The sequence below is a fragment of the Lonchura striata genome, chromosome 1, assembly GCF_050655825.1.
Source record: "Lonchura striata isolate lonStrDom1 chromosome 1, ASM5065582v1, whole genome shotgun sequence".
NCBI classification, from domain to species: domain Eukaryota; kingdom Metazoa; phylum Chordata; class Aves; order Passeriformes; family Estrildidae; genus Lonchura; species Lonchura striata.
Genome location: NC_140703.1, coordinates 19,834,524 through 19,848,164, shown reverse-complemented (window position 1 = coordinate 19,848,164; position 13,641 = coordinate 19,834,524). Strand labels below are relative to the sequence as shown.

General features: G+C 48.5%; 1 protein-coding gene across 7 annotated transcripts in view; it reads right to left on the bottom strand.

Annotated features, from left to right (window-relative positions):
- The window catches only part of TIAM1 (TIAM Rac1 associated GEF 1), a 155,895-nt gene that overhangs the window by 117,603 nt on the left and 24,651 nt on the right, over positions 1-13,641 (bottom strand). For 2 of the 7 annotated variants that reach the window (XM_085567217.1, XM_085567519.1), the window contains exon 2: positions 7,935-8,008. The exons of 4 other annotated variants lie outside the window; for them this stretch is intronic. The gene's annotated coding sequence lies outside the window, so the exon portion shown is untranslated. Of the gene's footprint in view, positions 1-7,934; positions 8,146-13,641 lie in introns of those variants that run through there. One more of the 7 variants, XM_085567263.1, reaches the window with a different exon arrangement.

Sequence of the window (13,641 nt, the reverse complement as noted above, 5' to 3'; positions counted from 1 at the left end):
AGCGCCGCAGGTGCAGATCAAACACATCAAAGAGGGAAATCTGCCCTTTGCTCTGACTCCGGCATCAGCCTCTCTGATGTGCTGCTTCCCTCTCATTACTGCTCATTTTGCCCCTGGTCCTGTCCACAGCTCTGGCCTTCAATTACACCATCAGCTCCATCACCAGGAATATTTCATCAGTGCCTGCCCAGCTCTTCTCTTCCCTTGGACCCCATCTTCGCACCTGCTCCTCCCAGACACTTTTCCTGTCCAGGTGATGGCTTTCTTTGTGGCAGGGCTGCAAGACCCGAGCTGCTCCAGGGCTGACACATCCCCTGGGGCAAAGCCCCGCTCTGGGAGCAACACAGCAGCATGCAGGAAGGTGGCAATCTGCACCAGATCTCTGTTTATACACACACACACACACACACCAGAACGCTGCTAAATGCTTTTTGAAAGGGAGGTGGGACCAGAGAGCTCCTCTAACCTACACAATCCTACCATTCTGTCAGTTCCTTGTAAACAAAATAATCCAGGCTGGAGCTGGAAGCAGCTGCTCACTTGACAGCACAGCAGAGAGGTCTCGCAGCTCCGTGTCCCCTCTGCTGTGGCATTTCCCTTCTCAAATCCATCACAACTCAGACAGGACCTGAAAGGTCTCTTTCTAGTGCCCTACCTCTGCAAATCCTCCTGTAAGGAAGGAGATAATTACACCTGCTTAAAGCTCGGGGACGTCACCGCAGTGTAACATGCAATTATTGTAGCACCTGGAAGAATTGGATAGAGAAATCACCAGTGCAAGTCCTCACTGCTCAAAAAACACTTCATGCTTTTCCCTTTGCCCAGGGCTTTCTGACAGGGAAGGGAGGACTGATTTCTGGAGGTAGATTATTTCAATTGAAGTTTTATTTTTATTTTTATTTTTATTTTTATTTTTATTTTTATTTTTATTTTTATTTTGCCTGTTCCCAGCCCAAAGGTGCCCATGGCTTCCAGTGGTATTTCCCAGAGGAGCAATTCTGCCCTTGGAAAGTGAGCTCTCAGTTTGCACCACTAAGAGGGAGATAATGCTCAGTTTGACAATGAGACTGTGAGTGGGCTCTGAAATGTCACTCCCACACATCGCAGATGCAGTTGGCTCATCCCTTGTTTCACAGCAATGTACTAGAGCTCCTTTTGTAACTGATAAAAAATGTTTCACCAGGCTGGAGCTTTAATTTGGAAAAAAAAACAGCTCTCCTTCCCTTCCCATTGAAAGGCATTTTAATTAATTGTCTTGAACATATTTAAACTGTTCCATCCTTTCTAAAGACACTTTTCCAGGAACAAACCATGTCCTTAAGTAAAACCCATATGGCACCAAGCTGAACTAAAAAAGCCCCAAAACACTACAAAAAACCAAACTGATATTTCAAGAAGGTGGATCTCCCACCTATCATCATTCTTGTCCCTGACTTTGCCAGACCTTATATCTGTGAATAACTCTGGAAGGATAACCAGGACAAATGTTTGTGTGATGGCAGCTTGACAGTGAAACTTGTTTTCAAACAAGCATGTAAGATAAATCACAACTGGAATGACAGGAAAAAAACCAAGCGAGCCGAGACACCAAAAACCCGTGGGAGAGAAATAACACAAGTTGCATGGAGTTCTTGTATCTAATCTTACAGTGAGCCCATCATTTCAGTAGCAAAAATAATCCATTAGATGAGCTTTCCTTTTTAGCATCAATTTTCAATCCATACAAAAATTGTCCCAAAAAGCCTTAAGCACCAACCACTGCAATATTCACATCCTCTCTATCCCTTCACATTTCTTGCTCCTCTCTGGCCAAATGCAGGTGGAAAAGGAGGGAATCCCTACAAAGCAGCCCAACCTCACTCTATCCTGAATCCTGGGTATATGAAAACATGCCTGTAGAAAGCAAAATTTATCCCTGAGATAACAGTTCACTCAGAAACAAAACTGCCATTTTCATCCTGTGGCAACTCGACCTCCCCTCCTTGCCAGTCCTGACCTGGAGCTTTTGTGGAAATCGGACTGAGCTGTGACATTTTCCAAGGGCCCAGATAGATCCACATCTACAGGTGCTGCTCTTCAACTTCATCAGCTAAAGACACCAGATTTGCCTCCTAGGGTTGGAGCAACACTGCTCTCTGTTCCATCACACAAGGTTTGAAAGTGAACTCGATTAGGTTGGTTATTTGGCTTAAAACTAAGGCAATGGTCACATCATCACTGGCAATAAAATCAGCTTGTCCTTAGAACTCATTGCAGCTCTGTAAATTGCTCTTCTGCTTCCACAGGGGGTTGAAGTTTCTTGCTGGAGAAAATGGGCTATGTGAAAATACTCCCAATGCATAAAGTCTAAATCAGCCCATGGATTGGTTGCTGGTACTTGGCTGGAGAAAGGAAGACAAGCACACCCCACACCAAACCCTGTGCAGTTGTTCTCCTCCATTACACAAACACTTGGCAGGCTTCCTCTGTAAAATTTATGCACTAAAATTAGCTTTCACAATTGCAATCAATTGCAACAATCAAGCATAAGTAATTCCAGGGAAAGGAAAAGGAGAAAAAAAAAAAAAAAAAAAAGAGGTGAGCATGGCAAACAGTGCCAGAGCACTGCAGTGGTTCCTCCATGGGTCCATCTATCCTTGTGTCCAGCAGAGTCTTCCTGCCTGTTGTTTGCAGGGCTGCAAACACAGCACTTTTTCCCCTCCTGTCTGATGTACTGGCACACACAGCCATGGGACAGTACCAGAGCACAGCTTTGTGCAGGCTTTTTTTTCCCCATCCTTGAAACAACAACTGGTGAAACTTGTAATAAATGTTACATTGTTTGGAACAGAAGGCAGAAAATGTATATAAACTTCTGGCAGCCAAACACACATGGCAGGAATATGCTGGAGAGCACAGAATGCCCCAGAGAACACAAGGAATTACAAGCCCTCCCTGGATAATTGAGTGTAAATATTACAGCTGATGGTCTCTTCTCTTCCACATAAAAATAAATATCTGTGCCCCCACCTTCATGTGGGCTGTGCTCTGTCTCCTTACACCAAGAATCTACATAACTTCTGGCCCCTGAGAACCTACATCTTGCATGTCATCACACATTAAAACTCAATTACCTGCCACTGTTTCCATTCCCTTCTGGGCTTTAGGCTGGATTTCTATTTCAAGCAGGTTGCAGCTGTATTACAAAGGAGAAGAGACAGATAAACAAGCAGATGGTGTTAGAAACACATTTTTGTGCTGCAAGGAGTGCAAGAAGCTGGCATGGCACAGCCTGATCCAACCAGCAAAGCCATTGGTAGCACAGAAATGTCTCCTTTCCTCAGTTCCCAACAGCAGATGCTCTTCTGACCCACACTTATCCCACCAAAGACAAAACCAAGCATAAATTCATCATTCTTCCTATCACCTAAAAGCTATTTGAAACCCAAGCACACTGAGAACATTTGGAATTATTTAATATTTTATAAGATGGTTGCACTTCCAATGCAACTGCAAAGATAAAAGTTATGCACAAAAACGTAGGAGTGAAATCAAGTTATCTAAAATTCCTCATTGTGCGTTTGCATCAAGAGCCAAAAACATTTAGAGAAAGATTTTTAATATATATATGAGCTACCTGGGATAGTTTTAAATATAGCACAAAAACAGAGATGGTTAGAGGAAAGGATCTGGAGGAAAATGAAGCTGATAATCAGGAATGGAACACCCTCCAAAAGCGATGGAAAGATAATCTGTGCAAAAAAGCTTTGCCTCAGCAGAAGATGACCACTGAACAACTCCCTGTAAATCTCACAGTGCCATGGAAATGTGACATCCCAAACACAGGAATCTTCTTAGACTGGAAAAATTTTCTTAGACAGGGAAAACAAAAACGGCCACCCTCCAAAAGAATCTTAAAATCCCATAACAAAACTCAACTGTCACAAAAACAAACAGCAGCAGCAAGCTGTGCAGCCGTGCTCCCAGAAAGGAGAGCCCTCCTGGAGTGGCTGCCCTGCTCCTTGGGAGGCACCTGTGGTGCCAGCCTGATCCAAGGCCACCAGCAGGAATCCAGCAGGAATTCCCGCCCTGGCATGGCCAGGCTGGCACCACACGGGCAGGTGACAGCTCAGGTGACAGGCACAAACACTCACACACATGGATACATGGGAGGAACCCTCGGGATGCAAAGGCATTTCCCTCTCCTGCACAGAGTCCATCCACCCTGGTTACCTCTGTCCCATCCCAGCCCCAGAGACACAGCTCTGAGGCCTCTGAGTGGCCTGGGAGACCCCCGAGCCACAGCCTGAGCTCCAGAGAGTCTCTGCCAGGCCAGGAGCAGCTATTTTTCTCTGGTTGCTAGGGCAAACTCCCAGCAATGAGCACCATCCTCCAGGCAGGGTCTTGCATGCCAGTCAGGAGAGGGGGAAGAGAGGAGGGATGACTAAGCAGGGGAACGTGAGAAACCAAACAAAATGCCAGCCTGGGGAGAAAAACATGGTCGTGGCTCCCATCAGGGCTCAGCTGAACTCCTGCCTGAAACAAGCCTGGCTGCATAGAGCCAACAGAGCTCTTGTAGCCTGAAAGACATTTCCAAAGGCTGTGCAAGGCCTCCTGCTGTTCCCAGGCAGGATGAACTCCATCCCAGCACCAGCCCTGAGCCAGAGCATGTGTCCACACAGCTCTCCTGGGCTGCTGTTCCTATTGCTTTACACCAGGGAGTCAGCCAGGCAGACTGACAGGAAGCACTTGGCCCTCAATTGCACACCAAGTCTCCTGCAAAATTAGGAAATTGCTCCAGATGCTCAAAATCCCACAAATAACTGATGGATCATGTTTCTAGGAACTGTAGGCATGGACAGCTTCTCATTTTCAAAATTACTGGAGCCTTGGTTTACACCACCCTCTTACACATCTGGATAGTCTTACATAGTTTACAAAAGACCATGACAGTTTTCTACTCATTTCTCTCTTATTTTGAGCTTTCAGCTCAAAAAACATCTTTAGAAAGTTATCAGGACAAAGGTGGTAAAGAGAGGACAAAGTTGGGGGGGTAAAAACTGTTCCCTTTTTTCCACAGTGAAGAAACTCATACAATAATTTCATTTAGGCTTCTTTCAGTTTTGAAAAATGGGGTTTAAACACCACTGAAATCTAAGACCATAAAGAGAAAAACATATGTGCACATGGACTTAAGAAAGCAAACAGCTTTTCAAAACAGAACTCCTCTGACACACTCCTAAAGAAAGTGTTTTTTATTGAAACCATCATCAGCTGAAGGGCAAGAGAAAGACTCCAGTACACGTCAGCAAGAACTCCCACTCCACACAGGCAAAAACACTGGCACAAAAGTAACTAGTTGCTTTCTAAGCTGCTAAGATACCATTAAAAATTACTATATATATGTATATGTCCATGTGATACTTGTACAGAAACACATCCCCTTATCATAATTTAGGGCTTTTTACAAATAACTTCAGGAGAGAATTTGGCCATAGGACAACACCCTTGTACAGAAAGGACTAAAGAGGAAGACATGCTCCAATCCATGTGAAATCCCCCACAGTCAGGAGACCCAGACTTATCGACAGAGATCCTTGGAGGTCTCTTCCAACCTTGATGATTCTGTGATTCCCTTCTCCACTTGCCATTAGAGGCAACACAGGTTAATAAACATTGGGAAGGAGCGTGCCTGTAGCGTGACTGGGATGGACAGAAATGGTTAGAAGTGTCCTGGAGTACCAGGAAGCTCGTGGGGAGGACACAGAATTCAGTTAGGGAAGGAGGATGGAAGGGACCAGGAGGTCTGGGATATTTTGGGTGGGATACACACATGGGCTCACCCCTGAGAAGCCTTTGAGTTTAAAAGGTGTTTTAACCTGCCTCATATCTATATAAACAAAGATTATCGAAACAGCTGCCTGGAGCAGCCTGGGAAGAGGAATTCTGCTCTCAGCTTTCACCATGCAGCTCTGTGCTGGAGAGGAGGGAGAAGAGGGAAGAGGATCCACCCTGGACAGGAACAGGTCTGTTTCCTTTGTATTCTGGGTCACCAGGAACGTTCAGCCCTTAGCAGCAGCCACTGCCCCGTGCCAGGCAGCACAGGTGAGTGGGCCCAGCCTCTCCAAGCTGCACAAGGGACCTGCTCCAGCACTCTGGGGATACAGCCTGCCACTGCCACTTGGGGCAAGGGGAGGCACAGCATGGGCAGTGCCAGCCCCGGAGCCCTGCACATGTGGCACTGAGGAGGGGGCTGCACCTAAGGGCTGCCCCAGAACCCTGGCTCACCCCACTCAGGTGCTGTGGTGCCTCTGGAAGAGCACTGGAATTGAGAGAAGGGCCAGCCTGAGCTGCTGCACTGCCATTTCCAGCCCTCCTCCCCCAGCTGCACAGCTTCTGAATTAATCTGGATCTTTGGGTCCATGGGCTTTTATTGTGATTCTTAGGGTAAAGCCTGGCTTTGCCAGGGCTTTTTGCAGCTCCACTCATCCCAGCCTGCTCCCTGAAGCAGTCTCCTCCTCATGCTCCGCTCCCTGAACACTTTAATCAGGAACAGCCCTGCTTCGTGGGATTGTGCTCCACAGGTCACAGCAGGGGGTCAGCCTGCACCAATGCCCCCTCCCCAAATCCTGACCTCCCGCCTTGAGGCTGCCAGAGGGCAAGAAATCCTGCTTCTGTGCAACAAAGCATTGTTAAAGGGAAAATTCCTATTTTTTCTTTTTTTCCTACATTCTTTACAAGTCTGGGAGAACTGGGATTGTTCAGCCTGCAGAAGAGAAGGCTTCAGGGTGACCTAATTGCAGCCCTTCAGGACCTGAAGGAGCTGCAGGAAAGATGGAGAGAGACTGTTTAAAAGGGTGACAGGAGAAGGGGAAATGGCTTCTTACTGGCAGAGGGCAAGGTTGGTTGGGATATTGGGAAGGAATTCTTCCCTGTGGGGGCCCTGGGTGCCCAGAGCAGCTGTGGCTGCCCCTGGATCCCTGAAGTGTCCAAGGCCAGGTTGATGGGTCTTGGAGCACCCTGGGACAGTGGAAGTGTCCCTGCCCATGGCAGGGGGTGGCACTGAATAGGCTTTAAGGTCCCTTCCCACCCAAAGCATTCTGTGATCTGTGTGTTTATTGCCCCACAGCAGAAATCATCCTATGTCCACCAAAATCAGGCAGGAATTTACTGACCCCACTCATACACTGGTGGGAACTGCTGCAGTGCCATCCTCCAGAGCCCCAGAGTCACACAGCATGGATGGGCAATGCCATCCATCCTCCTTGCACTTTTTCTTCCCCTCCAAAACAGAAGGGTCAGGGTTATGCAGCATCTCCAGCACTGCTTCCTGTACTGTCCCAGTGCCACAGGTAGGGACCAGCAGCCCTTTCAGGGCCAGACTGTCAGGAGACACTTCTGCCCCACGAAATCACATGAGCAGGTCCAAGGACACGCACCTGAATGGGCACGGGGCAGTGCCAGCTACAGGAAAATCCCAAATCCTCCATGTGAGGGCAAGCCCAGCACTGGCCCAGGGCTCAGGGACACACTGAAGAAACCCAAACCCCCTCCTTGCAAATCATCCTTGGAAATACGGTGTGGACAAGCTCCAGGCATCCAAACCATGAGGTCTGCTTCACACCTGAGGCTTTCTGGGGGTGGTTTTTAGTGGCTTGTTTATTTTAACTGCTGCTGGGGCCATGTGACAAATTTTAAGCATGTGAGACTTGAATCCTCATGACTAAAGAAGCAGAGAAAAGGAGGGGACATGTGGTGGGACACACATGATGCCACAAGAGACACCCACACATTTAAACTATAAAAACCTAAGAGGAAGGATAGCACAGGAGTTTTGTCCCAGAAGTAGCAAAGCCTTAATTTTTTTTCTTTTTTGAAAACACCTCAGTCACTGAAGAAAGAAAAAAATAAAAGAGAAGAATGGAGTGATGGTCTGACATGTCATTTGTACTTACCTTGGCAAGATCTCTTGTTTTGCAGAGGTCTAACAGCTCCCAGGTGAACACAGCAGCTCCATCTGCAGAGATCCCTGGAAAGCAGAGGGGCCAAGTTTTCCCTCGGGCAGTCCCACTGACAACAGATTTCGGCTTTCAGGGTTCCTCCACTTGGCTCCTGGGTGGCAGAAGGGTGTGGAGAGGAGGCCCCGTGGGACACAGGAGGATCCTCCTGCACGGAGAGCAGACGGGGCTGAGTGGGGCTTGTGCACCACTCTGCTCGGCTGGGAAGGACAGCTTGCCGTGGAAACTGCAATGAGCTGCTTTCTTTGAGGCACATAGCCTGCATCTCACTGAGAGCTGCTCTCAGGCAAACATCTGAGCTGCACTCAAGCCTCTCCACTCCCATGTGCTCCCCAGAAGAGGCCAGTCCCACCCAGAGGCTGCAAACAAAGCCATTTGGAATTGTTCCTCCCTCCAGCTAAAGCCAGGTGAAATGAAGGAATGCATCCACCACAGAAGGGTTTGGAGGGAGATCCCCCAAGGACCACAGGGCTCAGCAGGCTATCAGCCCACATCAGCTGCAGAGGCCCTGGGACCAGTGAGTGGAGTGACCCAGTAATCCAATTAGGCTGTCTGGAGACAGAAATATAAAGGAAAGGAGAAGGAAGGGAAAAGGAGCAGGAAAAAAACTCTGCGTAAAGCAGAGTGTATCCTCCTTACTGCCCCGACCTGCAGCTCAAGCAGAGCTCAGCTGGGAGCCAGTGCCTGGGAGAGCCCAGCCTGGAGCCCTGGCACCAAGCACAAGAGCTGCTCAAAGCTGCACGGAGCCCAGGCATGAGCAGGCAGCCCTTCCTAACCAGCCTGCCCAGGAAAGCCTGGAATGATGACTCCAGCCTGCTCCAGCTGCTGCCCTGGCTTCTGTCACACAGCATTCTGCCACTGCCAGGTATTCTGAGCAGGGCAGTATCTAGAAACCACGTGGCTGCAATGGGACATGGGGAGGGACTGCACCATCCTCACAAGTCCCTCCCAACCCCAGATATTCCATGATTCTGTGGTCATTCCTTCTGAACACAGCTGGGTGGCCGAGACTGCTCCTGGGAACCCTCCCTCAGGGTGCCTGTTCCCTTCTGTCCATCCCATCAGGCACCCAACTCCAAAGAATATCCATCCCACGGATGCCTCACATCAAAATTAAACATGAACAAGTCCAGGAGAAAGCACCCACTCAGCTTTAAAGGTCAGAGACCCCAGGAAGAGAAGGGAAGTGCAATTTGGGAAAAACCCCACCATGGCAAAAAGGGGATTTCAGGGTAAAACAAGTGTGTAACGAACTGCCAGTGGTTTCCACATGCCTAAGAAATGAGCATGGCCAAAGTGCTAAAAACATGTTTTAGGAAACTTTCTGGCTGGACTCTGGCTTCTGCTGAGACAGGAGGTCATGACAGACTGAAACCCAGAGAAGGAGATTGCAACCATCAAGCAATATATTTGTGGGTGTAAAAGCTCAAAAGCACAAAAACCATCACCTCAGCTCCCATGCTGGAAGCCCAGGCAGCATCATCTGGGAGTTGGGAAAACAACAAAATTAAAGAAAAAAACCTTATAAATGCCATTGCTCTGGAAAATTAGAATTCTTAATAGGAAAATAAACATAAGGCTTGCTGTAGCTGATGTTAACTATCAGCATGTCAGGGGTTTCATGGTTTCTCCATTATTATAACAAAAGCATCTTGCTTGAACTGCAGGAGTTAAAAATGCAGAACATCCTGACTTCCCAGAGATAATTCTGCAAACACTGAGTGACAAGGATGCACTTCCACCACTGATTTCTTTCATGAATAACTCTATCAGCACTTTCACTCCGCAGTGAGATCCAGATGTTTTATCAAGATGGATTTACACTCCAAGATGCAGGTTTGAAAGCATGACAGGCTGAGGAGCTGGGCATCAATCTCTTGCTTGGAAAACTCCTTCTCCTGAGAATTAGCCAAAGGGATTCTTCTCTCTCTATTCTGTGACACAAATGAAGAGGAGGCACCAGTGAAGCCTCTGCTGGGCTACCAACCCCTGTGTGAGCGTGGCCCAGGGAGCCACCAAATGCTCAGCAAACACAACATTTTTGTAGCCTCTCCATGGATGATTAGCAACAGAGCCCAAAATGTCAAAACCCGACTCTTAATTACTGAAGTTGGCACTTAATGACTCCAATTACAATTTCCACTGATTTCTGAAAATTGGATTCTCCACTACAGTTGCAGCGTTTAAATGAGTTTCTTACCTCATTCATGGTAATTATACTCTGACGAACTAATTTAAAATACAGTAGAGATTTCTAAAGTACTACTTTAAAATGGTGGGGATTTAAGAACAAAGCATTTCTTAAGGACCACCCTTTCCACATTTTTTAATCACAGTCCTTTCAGGGCCCAGGAATGCAGAGAGTTAAAAGATGAGAGATACAGAGGGCAGTATTTTGTCAAAATGCCACCAGAAGGATGTTTTACATGTAGGAAACAGTTTTATTTCTGTGATAGAACCTCACACCCCATATCACAGAAATGGACTTCTCCTTTTATCCTAAATCCCCCAGAAGCTGCTCTTCTCAGGCTCACCATCAGCAGAGCCACAGAGAAGCCCAGCAAGAAGGAGAATCATCAGGAAGGGATGATTCATGTCTGAGGCACAACTAACAGTTCTGTCCCTCCGCTGCATGCTCACACCTAGCACCAAACCTGCCCTGGGTGAGCCTGACTTCTCTAAGATGCAGCTGCACCCACCTGGGGATGCCTCCCCTGTACTGGGGAATTGTTTTCAGGCTCCTGCTCATAATCAGTAAAAAAATGAGAAACCACAGCAGAGTCCATTTCAAAAAAACTAAGCCACAACAGAAAGAACACAGTAAAATGTGATATTTTAGGGCTTGTATGATACAGAGAGCAGCAATTTCTCCAGAACCTGTCTTTCCCATGCATTTTCCTCCTCGGAAAAAATGAAGGAAAAGCCACTAACATTACCCAATCCCTTTGCCAACCTCCAGAGTCAGAGCTCCAAAGCTCAGATCTTGGAGTTACAGCAGCCTGGCAGGAGCCACGGGAGCTGTCAGGCATCCACAGGAGCCATGGAAAGCCGAGGTGGCTGTGCCAGACAACACCATCACAGGAGTGAGCCCTAGCCCCTGGGCAAATTCATCCTGATCCCTGCAGAAGCCAGCAAGGGCACAGCAAAAGCCACCTGAGGGGAAGATGCAAACAGGGTTTCACTTTCTGAGGGATCACAGCTGCCCCAAAGGAGTGCTGACAACTCTAGAGGGATGCTGGGGTGCCACCCTCCAGCCCCTCACAGGAACACAGGGCCCACAGAAGCTCAGCACAGCTGGACAGGAGCACAGAGCAAACCTGCTGCACGTGTTCACTGAGCACAGAGTTAATTCAGCATGTCCCACTCTGGCACAGGGACAGAAATAAGTCCCTGGCACAGCTGCTCCTTGCAGAGATACCTTTTCATTCTGCTCATTTCTGCTTTATTCTCCTTGTCTTTCATAGATACCCATTACTCAGCAGTGGTTGTAGGATTTTATGTTCACATATGGTTTAAAGAGGTGGCTGTTTAATGTTCTTTATATGTAAATAACTACCATGCTGCTCCAGTCCCTGCTGAGCAAGTGAAAGAATGATTAGATTATAAATCTCCAGCACAGAAACATGTCAGGTTGGTTTTTATCTATAAACACATTAGAGATTACATTGGGTTAAATTTGCTATCTTCCCTTTTATCCACAAATTTACATTGCTTTTAATGACCATATAAAGCAATCAGCAACTTTTTTTTCCCCCCATTTTTTGGGAAAAAAAAAAAATCCCAAAAAGCAGGAGCCAGAGGCACAGCCAGGGTCCTGTAGCCATCCCTCTGCCTGAGGCAGGGTTTCACCACCACAGTGCAAAGCTGGATCTAAGATGCCAGTTCCAGGGGTTGTGCTGTGGGTGCCTGGGAACCCCATGGCAGAGTGGGGGGCAGCAGCCCTGCCGCCTGTGCTGGCACTGCTGGGGCATTTCCAGGGCTGTGTCCAGTTCTGGGCTTCTCACTCCAGGAGAGACCTGGAGGGGCTGGAGCATGTCCAGGGCAGGGAATGGAGCTGGAGCCCCAGGAGAGGCTGAGGGAGCTGGGATGGGGCTCAGCCTGGAGAAAAGGAGGCTCAGGGGGGACCTTGTGGCCCTGCACAACCCCTGACAGGAGGGGACAGCCAGGGGGGTCAGGCTCTGTCCCAGGAACAGGGACAGGAGGAGAGGGAACGGCCTCAGGCTGGGCCAGGGGAGGCTCAGCTTGGACAGCAGCAAGAATTCCTCCATGGAAGGGGTGGCAAGGGATTGGCAGGGACTGCCCAGGGAGGTTTGGAGCGCCCATCCATGCAGGTGGCACTCAGTACTCTGGGCTGGTGATGAGGTGGGCATCAGGCACAGTTTGGACTCGATGGCCTCAGAGGCTTTTCCAGACTCAGTGATTCTGTGACTCCACCTGGGGAAAGGTCCCATGGGATTATGTGGCAACTCCTGCCTCTCTCCATGCTGGTGCCCCTCAGGAGCAGGAGTCACTGCACAGGCAGCCAGCTCCACCTCTGTAGGGAACGCTGGGCTCCAGGACAGCTTTGATGAATGGAGACGAGAGATCTCTGCAGGCTGCTCTTAGGATATAAAGTTTATTAGGGATGGAGAAAGGTCTTGCTTGGAGCTGCTGGACGCAGCACGTTTCAAGGCCTGAGGGGATGGAGGAGGGGAGAGACAAGGGGTAGAGAGGATGCTCTAGGAGAGGGTGAAAGTTCCAAGAGGGGGGAAGATCCAAGAGAGGGTCTGGCCCCTCGGAGACCCCTTACCAGGGGGCTTCAAGGTGGGCTGGAACAAGACTTGGGCCAATGGGGTCACAGACACTTGATGTTTCAGGGGAGGGTTGCAGGTGTGGGATGAACCATACATTGGGGTGAGATGGAACAGTCCATCTGACCCTTGGGCCTATCTGTAGGCATTGTCCAGCCAGTAGGGGGGATTGTCTTCATCCTGGCTGAATCTTTTGCCAGGCAGTTATATTTATCCATCCTTTCCAACACACCTCAAACCAAAACCAGCCACGTGAAAATCATGGAATCACAGAATGCAATCACAGAATGGAAGAGACCTTTGAGCCCAGCCAGTCCAGCCCTGCCTGGGCAGGGACACCTCCTATCAGTGCAGGTGGCTCAGCAGTGCAGCACAGCACAGCAGGAGCCAGGAGGGCAAACACCTGCACTTCAAATTACTCTGCTTTTCCTGTAGCTGTGGCATAACCCCAGTGCTGCTGCTGGAAACCAAAACACGTTTTTCAGCGTAATTTATCATCTATTTCACATGGCTGACAGTATTCATTTAAAATCAAAGCTCCCAGGCCAAGCACATTAAAACCATTTCTGTTTTTCAGAAGTGAATGCCACGAGGGCCAGGAGCAACATTAACATACCCAGTCACATTTCCAGCCTGCCCGGTATCAGAAACCAGCACAGAGAGAATCATCTTTTGAACTTTCCACGGTGGAGAAACACTTTAAATAAAGAGGAGATACATAAATCCTTGCTCAGCTGGTCTTCCTTCCTTCTGAGCCACGACAGACCATAGGAAAAAACCCTGATACTCCCAGGCCATGCAGAGCAAGGAAAGCAAGGCAGAAAGCTGCCAGAAAGCTCTCCCTGGATCCCAGG